Source organism: Mesoplodon densirostris, chromosome 10 (genome assembly GCF_025265405.1).
Source record: "Mesoplodon densirostris isolate mMesDen1 chromosome 10, mMesDen1 primary haplotype, whole genome shotgun sequence".
In the NCBI taxonomy this organism is placed as follows: domain Eukaryota; kingdom Metazoa; phylum Chordata; class Mammalia; order Artiodactyla; family Ziphiidae; genus Mesoplodon; species Mesoplodon densirostris.
The window spans coordinates 11,549,488-11,565,670 of NC_082670.1; the positions used below are offsets into that span (position 1 = coordinate 11,549,488).

The 16,183-nt window shown below is 42.0% G+C and overlaps 1 long non-coding RNA gene across 1 annotated transcript in view; it reads left to right on the top strand.

Moving 5' to 3' along the window:
* The window catches only part of LOC132497526 (uncharacterized), a 157,395-nt gene that overhangs the window by 102,265 nt on the left and 38,947 nt on the right, over positions 1-16,183 (top strand). The window contains exon 3 of the long non-coding RNA XR_009533608.1: positions 233-334. This is a non-coding gene — a long non-coding RNA (uncharacterized LOC132497526). The remainder of the gene's footprint in view (positions 1-232; positions 335-16,183) is intronic.

Consider the following 16,183-nt stretch of genomic DNA (forward strand, 5'->3'; position numbering starts at 1 on the left):
ATAGTAACAGAACTGTTATAATAGGATATCCCAAAAGATCTTTCCCCAAAGGGATGGTCTAGTTGAGAATGAGTCCAACTGTATATAAACATACTTGGAATCATCTCGAAGCATGCTTCAACGTGCCTGTTGACTATGTGTTTTTAATATGGATTTTGTTTTCATTCAGAATATAGAGTCAGTATTTTCTGTGATGACAAAATTACAATTTTGAACATTTTGTTTCTTCCAGGGGAAAATAAAGGTCTGAGTGAAAAGGTAGCAACCAAACAAATAGGAGTGTGGCAGGAGAAGAGTTCCAACAGGAGTCGGACAAGATCACTTCAGGAAGAAGGTAATTGAGTATGTTTTGTGGCCTTTCCAAGGAGTCTGTGCTTCAAAGTTGTTTTGAGTCATTGTGTCATGAATGTTTGAGCATGTACATGGAGCCCTAAATTATCACCACCTGGCTTCGGTCCACCCAGTGGCACATTCCTCTTGTCCAGTGATGCCTTAGCTCATGGTGTACGGTTGAGTCACTTGGAAATCCAGACAAAGGATGGGATCAAGTCCCATGCATACAGTGATTGGCCAGCCCTTGTAGCATCAGACTGTGGTTAGTTCCACTCCTGGATCCCTTTACTACATGGATGGTGACTTAAGACATTTGATGATGTTGAAGCATCATGTTGTCTGTTCCTTCTAAATCCAAGAATTTGTTCCACCATCAGAAGGGTATGCTTGATGAAAGATGGGTCAGAGTCATCTGAAATGACAGGCTGTATTTAGCAGAATAATCTTGTTTTCTTTTATTTATTGCCCAAAGAACTGAATGTTCATGGGAAAGAATTTTTAGGCATCCTAGTATTTGTTTTTGGAATGTATTTTTCTACATATGGTAGCATGCAACATCTGCATGATGGATGGTAGACAGAAATTTTCTACTGCAATTCTTCATTACAAATAGGAGAAAACTGGAGGACAGAGAGCCTCACTAACTTACTCAAGGTAATCAGATTCATTAGTAGCCAAAGCTAAAACCCAGGACTCAAGATTCCCCGTAGTTCACAGATGATTTCATAAGAACATGCAGACATTCCAAATCAGATTCCTCCCTCTCTCCCAAGCTCATTCTTGATTTGAGTATCATTTGTTTTTCTGGAACTAATTACAAATTTACAGTTTAGGCACCAAGCCAAGCCCAACTATTATGGCTTCAGGCTCTGTTAGGGTAAATATAAGCAGAGATGTTCTGACTATGCTCTGTGAAGCCTCTTCAAGGGTCGCAATGCAGATGTGTGCTCATGTGAGTGTGTGCACGTATGTTGCTCATGTGTGCATGTGTGGTTGTACGGATAGGCATCCTCTAACTTTGACAAGATTACTTGTCCTGAATCCCAGAAGAAAACATTATATTTTAATTGTAAATTATTCTTTATGGTATAGGGTCTATATTACTGAGACTTCGGTAACTTTGGGCTTTTTAGTCCACAGGCTCCATTACATTATGTAGTGGTGGGTTTTTATTTGTTCACTTACTTGCTTGTGCGTTAAATGATCAACAAGGCTAACAGACATTTTATATACAGATTCATTTTATCGTTTATGTGTTACTGAAAATCCAAACTTTACAACAGAGCGATATGTTAAAGCAGAGAATTTATTAGTTGAGGCCACAAGCCTGGATCCTTCCGAAAGAACACATCAGATAAAGCCACATCAGGATATTACTTTTGATAATAAATGTACAGACTGGACCATCCCTATGCCCATCTGTAAAGCTGGGTGGGATATTGTGGGCATCCCCCCTCCATCCTTCCACACCCTCAACACACTTTTTGGCCTGAAAGCACATCCTCACTTGGTGGAATAGAAAATGTGGAAAGTGTTAGGACTGAAGCTGCAAATTCAGATAAAAATGCCGTGGTGTGTGTAGCTTATTCTTAGGTAAATAATATACCTGAAGGCAAACAACCATGCGACAGATAGTACAGAGTGCTTATTAGATGATTTGCCGTAACAAGGTAGACTAATTAGCCCTTTCCTAAGAGTGTTCGATTTGATGTTGGAGAGCCTGTGAAAGCCGTGGGAGCCGAGGGGAGAGAGGGGTGGTACTGAGGAGGGGGGCCGAACAGAACTGGGTGGTGACACAAAGGGAGAGATGCTGAAGACAAACTAAGCAACGTTCTGTGTTAAAAAGAGGCATAGGGCTTCCCTGGTGGCGCAGTGGTTGAGAGTCCGCCTGCCAATGCAGGGGACACGGGTTCGTGCCCCGGTCCGGGAAGATCCCACATGCCGCGGAGTGGCTGGGCCCGTGAGCCATGGCGGCTGAGCCTGTGCGTCCGGAGCCTGTGCTCTGCAATGGGAGAGGCCACAACAGTGAGAGGCCTGCATACCATAAAAAAAAAAAAAAAAAAAGGAGGCATAAAGACAGGTGGCCAAGAGGCGCATGAAGAGCTGCTCAACGTCACGAATCATTAGAGAAATGCAAGTCAGAACTACAGTGAGGTATCACCTCATAGCAGTTAGAATGGGCATTGTCAGAAGATGGACAAACGATAAATGCTGGAGAGGGTGTGGAGAAAAGGGAACCCTCTTGCACTGTTGGTGGGAAGGTAAATTGATACAGCCACCATGGAGAACAGTATGGAGGTTCCTTAAAAAACTAAAAGTAGAATTACCATATGACCCAGCAATCCCACTACTGGGCATATACCCTGAGAAAACCATAATTCAAAAAGACACATGCACCCCAATGTTCATTGCGGCACTATTTACAATTGCCAGGTCATGGAAGCAACCTAAATGCCCATCGACAGACGAATGGATAAAGAAGATGTGATACATATATACAATGGAATATTAGCCATAAAAAGGAACAAAACTGGGTCATTTGTAGAGACTGGATGGACCTAGAGACTGTCATACAGAGTGAATTAAGTCAGAAGGAGAAAAACAAATATCGTATATTAACGCATATATGTGGAATCTAGAAAAACAGTACAGATAAACCGGTTTGCAAGGCAGACATAGAAACACAGATGTAGGGAACAAATGTTTGGACACCAAGGAGGGAAAGTGGGGGCAGAGAGTGAGATGAATTGGGAGATTGGGATTGACATATATACACTACTATGTATAAAATAGATAACTAATAAGAAAAAAAAAAGAGGCATAAAGAGCTAAAATTTGGAATCTGAAACCATTTCGTTCTTGACTTGCTCACTTGCAAATAACCCAATAAAAACGTATAGGCTTCTTAAAGGCAAAGATTGTGTCTTACCAATTTCTGCATGTCTAGTGTTTAATATAGAACCAAGCACATTGTTATCACTCCTTAAATGCTTAATGCACGCATATGTATGTTTCTCTACCAGAGAAAAAGATTTCTTTTTTTAGGTTGATGCATTCCATGGTATTATATATGAAATGAGATGCCCTTTTAATCTGCTCTGCATGAAACTGACCATTCTGAACAAAGACATTGGCCTTCTCTGAATTCTGATGCTCTTAGAAATTGAGATAAATATTTAACCATCCCTCCCTGTGCCCTTGTGGATCTGTGTGGAATCCCTGAGCTGGCTAATTGAACATTAAATGTATAAGTTAAAAAGTACTCATCTCTCAGTAACAGAGGAGGAGAAAGTTAGTACAAAAAGAACATTCTTCTTCCTCACCTGTGAACATAAAGCAAAACAAAAATCTGCAAGCGTATTTTGAGATAGGTTTACGAGGATCTTTGACATACGCATATGAATTTGATGATGAAGTTTTGACATTTGTACAACTACACACTCATAAAGTTGTATCAGAAACTCTTTAAAAAACAACCACCACCCTACATACATTTTGCTGTTTTTCTGGGAAAAAAAATAGGTACTCCTAATCCATGGAGTTTCCATTCACAGAAAAAGCTGTCAGGAAAGAAAAAGTCAGCCATAGGAAGGCATTCTATTAGGGAAATGAACCAAACCAGAAAAGGAGAACACTATTTGCAATTTAACCAGCCAAGTTAAACATGACACGATTAGAGCCAATCTTTGGGGACTAAGTTAGTGGTAATTGTGCCTTATTTAACTTGGCCAATTAAAGGCTGAACTCTTTTCTAAATTGGCTATTTTCAAAGCAATCACACCTTTGCACTCAGAATTTTTTTCAGCTTGCCATTTTTAATTTAGTATTTGACTGCTTAATGGATGTTTGTGTACATGGACCCATGACTAAATATTTGCACATAATACAAAATTAATATGCATTTGTATTGGGCAGAATGAAGCGTTGCTTATTATGTTAGGCTTTTTAACCAGATCAGGGTCATATATGTTTTTACATGTCCAATAATTTCCAACATCTGAAGAAAGTATCTAAGCTGTGAAACATATTGCCTAAGGGAAGATTCCTAGAAAATAACTATTATAACTTGGAAAAAAATATAACCTAAGGAATGAGGGTTTCAATATGTAGAAAAAGTAGAGAAGAGGGCAAAGTGTTGGTTTTTCTACCAACCGTAAGTGCATCTTTGTTTACTTTGTCACCATGAGGCAGTTAATATTTATTTATTTATTTATTTATTTATTTATTTATTTATTTATTTTTGCGGTATGCGGGCCTCTCACTGTTGTGGCCTCTCCCGTTGCGGAGCACAGGCTCCGGATGCGCAGGCCCAGCGGCCATGGCTCACGGGCCCAGCCGCTCCGCGGCATATGGGATCTTCCCAGACCGGGGCACGAACCCGTATCCCCTGCATCGGCAGGCGGACTCTTAACCACTGCGCCACCAGGGAGGCCCAATATTTATTGAATGCTCATTCTGTGCAGAGAACTGCTCTTGACCAGATGATTCCAACCAAAGCCCCAGAAATTATCCCTGACTCAAGAAGCATCTACTCTTAAAAAAAAAAAAAATGGAAGAAAAGACCCAAATTGTGTGGGAGCATAAATACGAAGACTGAAAGCTCAAATCAGCTTCTCAGCTTTCTGCACTGGGATCAAAGTATTCATATACATTAGAGTTAAGACTCAAGACTCAGAAAAGGAGAAAAGAAAAGAGTTGAGGGGAGGAGGTCCTCATAGCTCTATGAATTGGAACTGACGGAATTAGTCAAAAGAAGTTTTTCTGGGGAAATCTAGTGGAATAAGCACTGGAAGAAGAGTAAGAGGCTCTGAAATGAAAGTAAATGACCGAAAGTTAGCTTTGTAGAAAAAAAACACGGTAGGTGCTCCACACTAAAACAAATCTATCTTCCCAATGCCTTTAGGAATTAAGGACATATGTGTTTTTACATAAAGTGTGGATCCAAACACGTAGACTAGAGTAGACTTGACTTTTCAAGATCTAAAACCATTTTCTGCCTAACGGAATGAGTAGTTGCTTAAGAATTTCAATACCACGTTGTACGCATGATGGTGAATTCTACAGCCAGCTTTTCTACACACACTTTCCATTCTTTGTGGAGATGGAAACCTTAACGCTGTCACCTGTTTTGATCAATAGAAGGAATTGGTTACAAAGAGAGGTAATCCGAGTGCAGGGTCAAGTCAGGGCAGAGGTAAAATGAAAACTCGTACCCTGAGGCCATGTGGTGGGGCTTGGTGAGGTGAGCTGGAAGGAGCACTGGATCCTTGGCTTCTCGAAAAAAGAGCTCAGGACTCTTTCCTTGCTTCCCTCGGGTTGGGGGTGGGGTGGAGAGAACTTCACCCCCCAAAGGAGGTGTTGCTGTCTTTGGTCACATTTTGTGACACTTGATTGGCTGACATGGTTGTGGGTGTAGTGGCTGGAGCCGTCACGTGTTAAAAGATGGGTCTGTCCCCCTGTTCAGCTCCTCTGACGTCATCCCTCTCTTACTATCGAGTTTAGTTGCTCTTTCTTCCCCCACGGAGTAGACTCCTGGCTGGCTTAAGAAAGCCTGGGGCCCGAAAACCTAGGCCAGCATTGTTCAAGTGTTGGCGGGGGTTCCTGCTTACTCTCTGGCTCTCTCTGGACATTTGAACTAACTGGCCTTTCTTCTCTTCATAGTGATACAGTCTGAAGGCTTATGTTTGGGGGAAAGAACAAAGGACAGCAGGCCTCTGTCTGCTATGATCCTAGGTAGAGCTCACTGAGACAGGATCTGGTCCAGTCCTTAGAGGTGCATTGTAGTTTAGAGGCTGAAAGCCCAGCTAAAAACAAAGCGTTGTTTAACTTTGCATATCATTTCTCTATGCACGTATTTATTTTAGGGGCCTTGTGGAGAGGTAAGTCTACTTGAGGACAGAATTTGCATATTCTAAAATGCACACGCTATCAACATACCCCGGTAAACTATCATGATGATCATCCTTTAATGTCACTCCAACCTATAATCTCTAACAGGCATGGGTTCTACAAGTGTCTCCTACACCCTGCTGTGCAATCTTTTTTTTAATTTAATTTTTTGCTTTATAACAAATTTAATCAGTTATACATATACATATGTTTCCATATCCCCTCCCTTTTGCGTCTCCCTCCCACCCTCCCTATCCCACCCCTCCAGGCGGTCACAAAGCACCGAGCTGATCTCCCTGTGCTATGTGGCTGCTTCCCACTAGCTATCTACCTTACCTTTGGTAGTGTATATATGTCCATGCCGCTCTTTCACTTTGTCACAGTTTACCCTTCCCCCTCCCCATATCCTCAAGTCCATTCTCTAGTAGGTCTGTGTCTTTATTCCTGTCTTACCCCTATGTTCTTCATGACATTTTTTTTTCTTAAATTCCATATATATGTGTTAGCATACAGTATTTGTCTTTCTCTTTCTGACTTACTTCACTCTGTATGACAGACTCTAGGTCCATCCACCTCAGTACAAATAGCTCAATTTCGTTTCTTTTTATGGCTGAGTAATATTCCATTGTATATATGTGCCACATCTTCTTTATCCATTCATCCGATGATGGACACTTAGGTTGTTTCCATCTCTGGGCTATTGTAAATAGGGCTGCTATGAACATTTTGGTACATGTCTCTTTTTGAATTATGGTTTTCTCAGGGTATATGCCCAGTAGTGGGATTGCTGGGTCATATGGTAGTTCTATTTGTAGTTTTTTAAGGAACCTCCATACCGTTCTCCATAGTGGCTGTACCAATTCACATTCCCACCAGCAGTGCAAGAGTGTTCCCTTTTTTCCATACCCTCTCCAGCATTTATTGTTTCTAGATTTTTTGATGATGGCCATTCTGACTGGTGTGAGATGATATCTCATTGTAGTTTTGACTTGCATTTCTCTAATGAGTAAAGATGTTGAGCATCCTTTCATGTGTTTGTTGGCAGTCTGTATATCTTCTGTGGAGAAATGTCTATTTAGGTCTTCTGCCCATTTTTGGATTGGGTTGTTTGTTTTTTTGTTATTGAGCTGCATGAGCTGCTTATAAATTTTGGAGATTAATCCTTTGTCAGTTGCTTCATTTGCAAATATTTTCTCCCATTCTGAGGGTTGTCTTTTGGTCTTGTTTATGGTTTCCTTTGCTGTGCAAAAGCTTTTAAGTTTCATTAGGTCCCATGTGTTTATTTTTGTCTTTATTTCCATTTCTTTAGGAGGTGGGTCAAAAAGGATCTTGCTGTGATTTATGTCATAGAGTGTTCTGCCTATGTTTTCCTCTAAGAGTTTGATAGTGTCTGGCCTTACATTTAGGTCTTTAATCCATTTTGAGCTTATTTTTGTGTATGGTGTTAGGGAGTGATCTAATCTCATACTTTTACATGTCCCTATCCAGTTTTCCCAGCACCACTTATTGAAGAGACTGTCCTTTCTCCACTGTACATTCCTGCCTCCTTTATCAAAGATAAGGTGACCATATGTCCGTGGGTTTATCTCTGGGCTTTCTATCCTGTTCCATTGATCTATCTTTCTGTTTTTGTGCCAGTACCATACTCTCTTGATTACTGTAGCTTTGTAGTATAGTCTGAAGTCAGGGAGCCTGATTCCTCCAGCTCCATTTTTCGTTCTCAAGATTGCTTTGGCTATTCGGGGTCTTTTGTGTTTCCATACAAATTGTGAAATTTTTTGTTCTAGTTCTGTGAAAAATGCCATTGGTAGTTTGATAGGTATTGCATTGAATCTGTAGATTGCTTTGGGTAGTAGAGTCATTTTCACAATGTTGATTCTTCCAATCCAAGAACATGGTACATCTCTCCATCTATTTGTATCATCTTTAATTTCTTTCATCAGTGTCTTATAATTTTCTGCATACAGGTCTTTTGTCTACTTAGGTAGGTTTATTCCTAGATATTTTATTCTTTTTGTTGCAATGGTAAATGGGAGTGTTTCCTTGATTTCACTTTCAGATTTTTCATCATTAGTATATAGGAATGCCAGAGATTTCTGTGCATTAATTTTGTATCCTGCAACTTTACCAAATTCATTGATTAGCTCTAGTAGTTTTCTGGTAGCATCTTTAGGATTCTCTATGTATAGTATCATGTCATCTGCAAACAGTGACAGCTTTACTTCTTCTTTTCCCATTTGGATTCCTTTTATTTCCTTTTCTTCTCTGATTGCTGTGGCTAAAACTTCCAAAACTATGTTGAATAAGAGTGGTGAGAGTGGGCAACCTTGTCTTGTTCCTGATCTTAGTGGAAATGGTTTCAGTTTTTCACCATTGAGGACGATGCTGGCTGTGGGTTTGTCATATATGGCCTTTATTATGTTGAGGAAAGTTCCCTCTATGCCTACTTTCTGCAGGGTTTTTATCATAAATGGGTGTTGAATTTTGTCAAAAGCTTTCTCTGCATCTATTGAGATGATCATATGGTTTTACTCCTTCAGTTTGTTAATATGGTGTATCACATTGATTGATTTGCGTATATTGAAGAATCCTTGCATTCCTGGAATAAACCCCACTTGATCATGGTGTATGATCCTTTTAATGTGCTGTTGGATTCTGTTCGCTAGTATTTTGTTGAGGCTTTTTGCATCTATGTTCATCAGTGATATTGGCCTGTAGTTTTCTTTCTTTGTGACATCCTTGTCTGGTTTTGGTATCAAGGTGATGGTGGCCTCGTAGAATGAGTTTGGGAGTGTTCCTCCCTCTGCTATATTTTGGAAGAGTTTGAGAAGGATAGGTGTTAGCTCTTCTCTAAATGCTTGATAGAATTCCCCTGTGAAGCCATCTGGTCCTGGGCTTTTGTTTGTTGGAAGATTTTTAATCACAGTTTCAATTTCAGTGCTTGTGATTGGTCTGTTCATATTTTCTATTTCTTCCTGATTCAGTCTTGGCAGGTTGTGCATTTCTAAGAATTTGTCCATTTCTTCCAGGTTGTCCATTTTATTGGCATAGAGTTGCTTATAGTAATCTCTCATGATCTTTTGTATTTCTGCAGTGTCAGTTGTTACTTCTCCTTTTTCATTTCTAATTCTATTGATTTGAGTTTTCTCCCTTTTTTTCTTGATGAGTCTGGCTAATGGTTTATCAATTTTGTTTATCTTCTCAAAGAACCAGCTTTTAGTTTTGTTGATCTTTGCTATCGTTTCCTTCATTTCTTTTTCATTTATTTCTGATCTGATTTTTATGATTTCTTTCCTTCTGCTAACTTTGGGATGTTTTTGTTCTTCTTTCTCTAATTGCTTTAGGTGCAAGGTTAGGTTGTTTATTCGAGATGTTTCCTGTTTCTTAAGGTGGGATTGTATTGCTATAAACTTCCCTCTTAGAACTGCTTTTGCTGCATCCCATAGGTTTTGGGTCGTCGTGTCTCCATTGTCATTTGTTTCTAGGTATTTTTTAATTTCCTCTTTGATTTCTTCAGTGATCACTTCGTTATTAAGTAGTGTATTGTTTAGCCTCCATGTGTTTGTATTTTTTACAGCTCTTTTCCTGTAATTGATATCTAGTCTCATAGCATTGTGGTCGGAAAAGATACTTGATACAATTTCAATTTTCTTAAATTTACCAAGGCTTGATTTGTGACCCAAGATATGATCTATCCTGGAGAATGTTCCATGAGCACTTGAGAAAAATGTGTATTCTGTTGTTTTTGGATGGAATGTCCTATAAATATCAATTAAGTCCATCTTGTTTAATGTATCATTTAAAGCTTGTGTTTCCTTATTTATTTTCATTTTGGATGATCTGTCCATTGGTGAAAGTGGGGTGTTAAAGTCCCCTACTATGATTGTGTTACTGTCGATTTCTCCTTTTATGGCTGTTAGTATTTGCCTTATGTATTGAGGTGCTCCTATTTTTGGTGCATAAATATTTACAATTGTTATATCTTCTTCTTGGATCGATCCCTTGATCATTATGTAGTGTCCTTCTTTGTCTCTTCTAGTAGTCTTTATTTTAAAGTCTATTTTGTCTGATATGAGAATTGCTACTCCAGCTTTCTTTTGGTTTCCATTTGCATGGAATATCTTTTTCCATCCCCTTACTTTCAGTCTGTATGTGTCTCTAGGTCTGAAGTGGGTCTCTTGTAGACAGGATATATATGGGTCTTGTTTTTGTATCCATTCAGCCAATCTGTGTCTTTTGGTGGGAGCATTTAGTCCATTTACATTTAAGGTAATTATTGATATGTATGTTCCTATTCCCATTTTCTTAATTGTTTTGGGTTCGTTATTGTAGGTCTTTTCCTTCTGTTGTGTTTCTTGCCTAGAGAAGTTCCTTTAGCATTTGTTGTAAAGCTGGTTTGGTGGTGCTGAACTCTCTCAGCTTTTGCTTGTCTGTAAACGTTTTAATTTCTCCATCAAATCTGAATGAGATCCTTGCTGGGTAGAGTAATCTTGGTTGCAGGTTTTTCTCCTTCATCACTTTAATTATGTCCTGCCACTCCCTTCTGGCTTGTAGAGTTTCTGCTGAGAGATCAGCTGTTATCCTGATGGGGATTCCCTTGTGTGTTATTTGTTGTTTTTGCCTTGCTGCTTTTAATATGATTTCTTTGTGTTTAATTTTTGACAGTTTGATTAATATGTGTCTTAGCGTATTTCTCCTTGGATTTATTCTGTATGGGACTCTCTGTGCCTCCTGGACTTGATTAACTATTTCCTTTCCCATATTAGGGAAGTTTTCAACTATAATCTCTTCAAATATTTTCTCAGTCCCTTTCTTTTTCTCTTCTTCTTCTGGAACCCCTATAATTCGAATGTTGGTGCGTTTAATGTTGTCCCAGAGGTCTCTGAGACTGTCCTCTGTTCTTTTCATTCTTTTTTCTTTATTTTGCTCTGCAGCAGTTATTTCCACTATTTTATCTTCCACCTCACTTATCCGTTCTTCTGCCTCAGTTATTCTGCTATTGATCCCATCTAGAGTATTTTTTATTTCATGTATTGTGTTTTTAATTGATGCTTGATTCATCTTTAGTTCTTCTAGGTCCTTGTTAACTGTTTCTTGCATTTTGTCTATTCTATTTCCAAGATTTTGGATCTGGGAAATAGAATCTTGGATCATCTTTACCATCATTATTCTGAATTCTTTTTCAGGTAGACTGCCTATTACCTCTTCATTTGTTAGATCTGGTGGGTTTTTATCTTGCTCCTTCTCCTGCTGTGTGTTTTTCTGTCTTCTCATTTTGCTTATGTTACTGTGTTTGGGGTCTCCTTTTTGCAGGCTGCAGGTTCGTAGTTCCTGTTGTTTTTGGTGTCTGTCCCCAGTGGCTAAGGTTGGTTTAGTGGGTTGTGTAGGCTTCCTGGTGGAGGGGACTAGTGCCTGTGTTCTGGTGGATGAGGCTGGATCTTGTCTTTCTGGTGGGCAGGTCCACGTCTGGTGGTGTGTTTTGGGGTGTCTGCAGACTTTTTATGATTTTAGGCCACCTCTCTGCTAATGGGTGGGGTTGTGTTCCTGTCTTGCTAGTTGTTTGGCTTAGGGTGTCCAGCACTGTAGCTTGCTGGTCGTTGAGTGAAGCTGGGTGCTGGTGTTGAGATGGAGATCTCTGGAAGATTTTTGCCGTTTGATATTATGTGGAGCTGGGAGGTCTCTTGTGGACCAGTGTCCTGAAGTTGGCTCTCCCACCTCAGAGGCACAGCACTGACTCCGGGCTCCTCAATTTGGGATGATGTGTTGTGTATTCATGTGTTCCACAGATGCAGGGTACATCAAGTTGATTGTGGAGCTTTAATCCGCTGCTTCTGAGGCTGCTGGGAGAGGTTTCCCTTTCTCTTCTTTGTTCTCACAGCTCCTGGGTCTCAGCTTTGGATTTGGCCCCGCCTCTGCGCGTAGGTCGCCGGAGGGCGTCTGTTCTTCGCTCAGACAGGACAGGGTTAAAGGAGCAGCCTCTTCGGGGACTCTGGCTCACTCAGGCCGGGCGGGAGGGAGGGGCACGGAGTGCGGGGCGAGCCTGCAGCGGCAGAGGTCGGCATGACGTTGCACCAGTCCGAGGCGCGCCGTGCGTTCTCCCAGGGAAGCCGCCCCTGGATCCCGGGACCCCGGCAGTGGCGGGCTGCACAGGCTCCCGGAAGGGCGGTGTGGGCAGTGACCTGCGCTCGCACACAGGCTTCTTGGCGGCGGCAGCAGCAGCCCCAGCGTCCCACGCCCGTCACTGGGCTCCGTGCTTTCAGTCGCGACTCGCGCCCGTCTTTGGAGCCCCTTTAAGCAGCGCTCTTAATCCCCTCTCCTCGCGCACCAGGAAACCAAGAGGGAAGAAAAAGTCTCTTGCCTCTTCGGCAGCTCCAGAGTTTTCCTGGACTCCCTCCCGGCTAGCTGTGGCACATTAGCCCCCTTCAGGCTGAGTTCTCGCCGCCAGCCCCAGTCCTCTCTCTGCGCTCTGACCGAAGCCCGAGCCTCAGCTTCCAGCGCTGCGCGCCCCGGCGGGCGAGCAGACAAGCCTCTCGGGCTGGTGAGTGCCGCTCGGCACCGATCCTCTGTGCGGGGATCTCTCCGCTTTGCCCTACCCAGGTATGTGGGGAGTTTCTTGCCTTTTGGGAGGTCTGGGGTCTTCTGCCAGCGTTCAGTAGGTGTTCTGTAGGAGTTGTTCCACGTGTAGCTGTATTTCTGGTGTATCCGTGGGGAGGAAGGTGATCTCCGCGTCTTACTCTTCCGCCATCTTACCCGGAGGTCTAGGTTGTAAAGGCTGCTGTGCAATCTTGAGTGAGGTGTTTTTCCAAAAGATTTTATTTTCAAAGTTAAAGCTCAATGGTTGGTTAAAAAAGAACCTTGGCCTGATACCATATGACATAGCACTTAACATTTATTATTGGAGACATAGATTGAGCCCTGACTGCACGTAAGGTGTTGTGAACAAGTCATGGCTTCAGCCCTCAATCTGGGGAGAGGCAGATCTGTTTAAAAATGGTCCCTGGGACTTCCCTGATAGCCCAGTGGTTAAGACTTTGCCTTCCAGTGCAGGGGGTGCGGGTTCGATCCCCAGTCGGGGAGCTAAGGTCCCACATGCCTTGCGGCCAAAAACCCAAAACATAAAACAGAAACGATATTGTAACACATTCAATAAAGACTTTAAAAATGGTCCAAAACAAAAAATGGTCCCTAAAAACAATCGTAAACAGATATACATGAGATAGTCAATACAAGAGACAGCATAGAGACGGAGATCATGAGTTGGTTGAAAAGAGATTCTCTATAAGAGAATGAACTTTGTGACCAGTAAAGGGAAACACTGAAGAAAGGAAAAAACAGTGGAGAAAAGAAAAGATAATGGCACATAAAGGGAAATGATATCAAATAAACAAAAGTATTGCTCTTTAACTCTTTCCAGTCTGTTAAGAATTTGAGTGGAGTAATCATAAGAACAGTACAGCAATTTTGTCTTTTTATTCTGATGCATTGACATCTTGGGGCCATGCTGATCCTGGAGAGCCTGCCCCTCCCAGGACTAGCTAATTCCTAGAGACAGTAAAGGACTTTCCTGCCAGCTCACCTTTCATATGCAAACCAGCCACACCCCACACCCCCAGCCATCTCCTTTATGGGGCTCTCACACTCTGGGCCGCTATCCTCTGCCTTAATCACCCCATGGCCAGTGCAATGGATGAAATGTTTGTGTCCCCCCCAAATTTATATGTTGAAATTCTAACCCCAATGTGATGGTATATGGAGAGGCTTTTGCGAGGTAATTAGGTCATGTGTTAGAGCTCGCATGAATGGCATGAGTGCCCTCATAAAAAGAGGCCACAGAGCTAGCTTCTTCTCTTCCTGTCAGGTGAGGACACAGTGAGAAGTTGCAGTCTGCTTTCACCTGGCTGTGCTGGCATCCCTCATCTCAGACCTCCAGCGTCCAGAGCTGTGAGAAAGAAATGTTTGTTGTTTAAGCCACCCAGTCTGTGGAATTCTTTTATAGCATCCTGAACTAAGACAGCCAGGTACTAGACAACTAGGGACAGCCCCTATGCCTCAGAGCCCGCTGAAATCACCCAAAGTAGACAATCCAAAGCTTGTTGACTCTTCCTCATGCATTCCTTCCCACAAAAACCACCATAAAGGCTTTGCCCACATTTCCCCTTGCTCTCTCTGCCTCCTGACGGACCCTGGTGCTTCCCCGTGTGCCCCCTCCTGCCCCACCCTGTTTCTTGGGAGCTGTGAATAACAAGCTGTCTTTTCAATGGCAGTTATCTCCTGATCTGTTGCCCTCAGCATACCTCAATAATAAGAAAACCTACTTTTTAAAGCAGTGAGTTTTATGTCAGTGGAAGATTGTAAAAGGCCACCAGGAAAAGAAAACACAAAAAACTAAAATCTCAGCAGAGAAGAAAGAGTTTAAAAGTGCAGCTGGAGAAAGTGTGGGACAGAGGCCAGGTGGGAGATGCCTGAACAACACGGCCCCCTGGGTCAGCCACGGTGAGCGGAGGGAAAGACACTTGAAAAATGCATCTTAGGCTGCAGAGGCAAATTCAGCTTGTATACTTCTTTTCCTGCCTTTGTTATATGCGATTTCATGTTAAACACATTTCTATCCCTAACCTTGCAGTCAGAATGCTGGCAAGAGAGCGGACAGACATATTTGCACTGTATTTCGGATATCCCTGAGATTGCTAGGATAAAGAGAGGGTGGTGGTGGGCTAGAGAAGAGGACCCCAGCGGAGGGGAGAAGAATCTGCTGACGATGGAAGCTTCCTGCTACCTGTCACTCCACTACACTAATGCTGTCTTCATCTACTGAAAAATTAAATCTAAGCATGCTACTCTCCTATTTTAAACACTCAGATATCCACCGCTACAATGTTTGGCAAATAAATGTGTCCACGATTGAGTTGGACCCTACCTTTCCAGTACTTTCACCCAGTGAACCTTATTGAATGTTCAGTGTCATGGAATTTCTCACCACTTCTTGAACAGACCATGCTTTTGTAACCAGTGGAGCGCTAACTCAAGACCAACAGAGAAATGGGAAAAGTAATCCGTTATTAAGAGATGGACAAACCCCTGCTTACGGAAAAGGCAGGGCTGTCTGATAACAGCATGATTGGAAAACATGGTTTCCTTTCAGGGCTGAATCTGTCCTCCCTTTCATCACAAATAGCTGACTTATGGCTTAAATACTCAGGGGCACTTGAGAGAGAGGAGGATGTGGCCGGACCTGCAGAGCAGATGACAGATCCCCTTAAGTGGCCAGCTGCCTGGGCACAGCTAGTGGCCTTCTTTACCTACTCACTGGCAGAAAGGGGAAGAGAGAGCTAGCGAGACGGCCAGGCTGCCTAAACTGTTGATATCTGCAACAAGGAGACTGGACATGCAGGAGTCAGGGCTTTCCTACATGGCTCTTCTAGCGCAGTCACCCTGCCCAGGGCTCAGGCACGGCTCAGGGAATGTCAAGTTCTGATTCATCGCGATGCAGAAGGCATTTGTATGTATAGTTCTCTTCCTCCAGTCCAAGTCTGGGAAGGATGAAAGTACTTCCTTTGAAACATGAGAAGAAAGAATCCAGAGTTTCTCCATTATCTTTAGTAAGTGGAGTCTTCATTTTTTTAAAATCTACTTTCCCCCTTGGTCTCCTTCAGGACGGGAACCACATTATCCATCAATGCTTAACATAGCAGGTGGTTAGCAATAATAAATTTCCCTTTAGTGAGTAATAAACAAATGAATAAATGAGTGATGAACAAATCCCAGGCAGCGGGGAGAGAATGTACCTATATAAACTTTTATATTTTTATTATAAAGTCCAAAAAAATAAGCCATAACAATAAAGATTTCACATATATAATGTTGTTAAATCCTCAAAACAATCCTGGGAAGGGAGGTTATTCTCATTTTTTCCTATGAGAAAACTGAGGACCAGAGAGAACATATTCACCACTTAAATGCA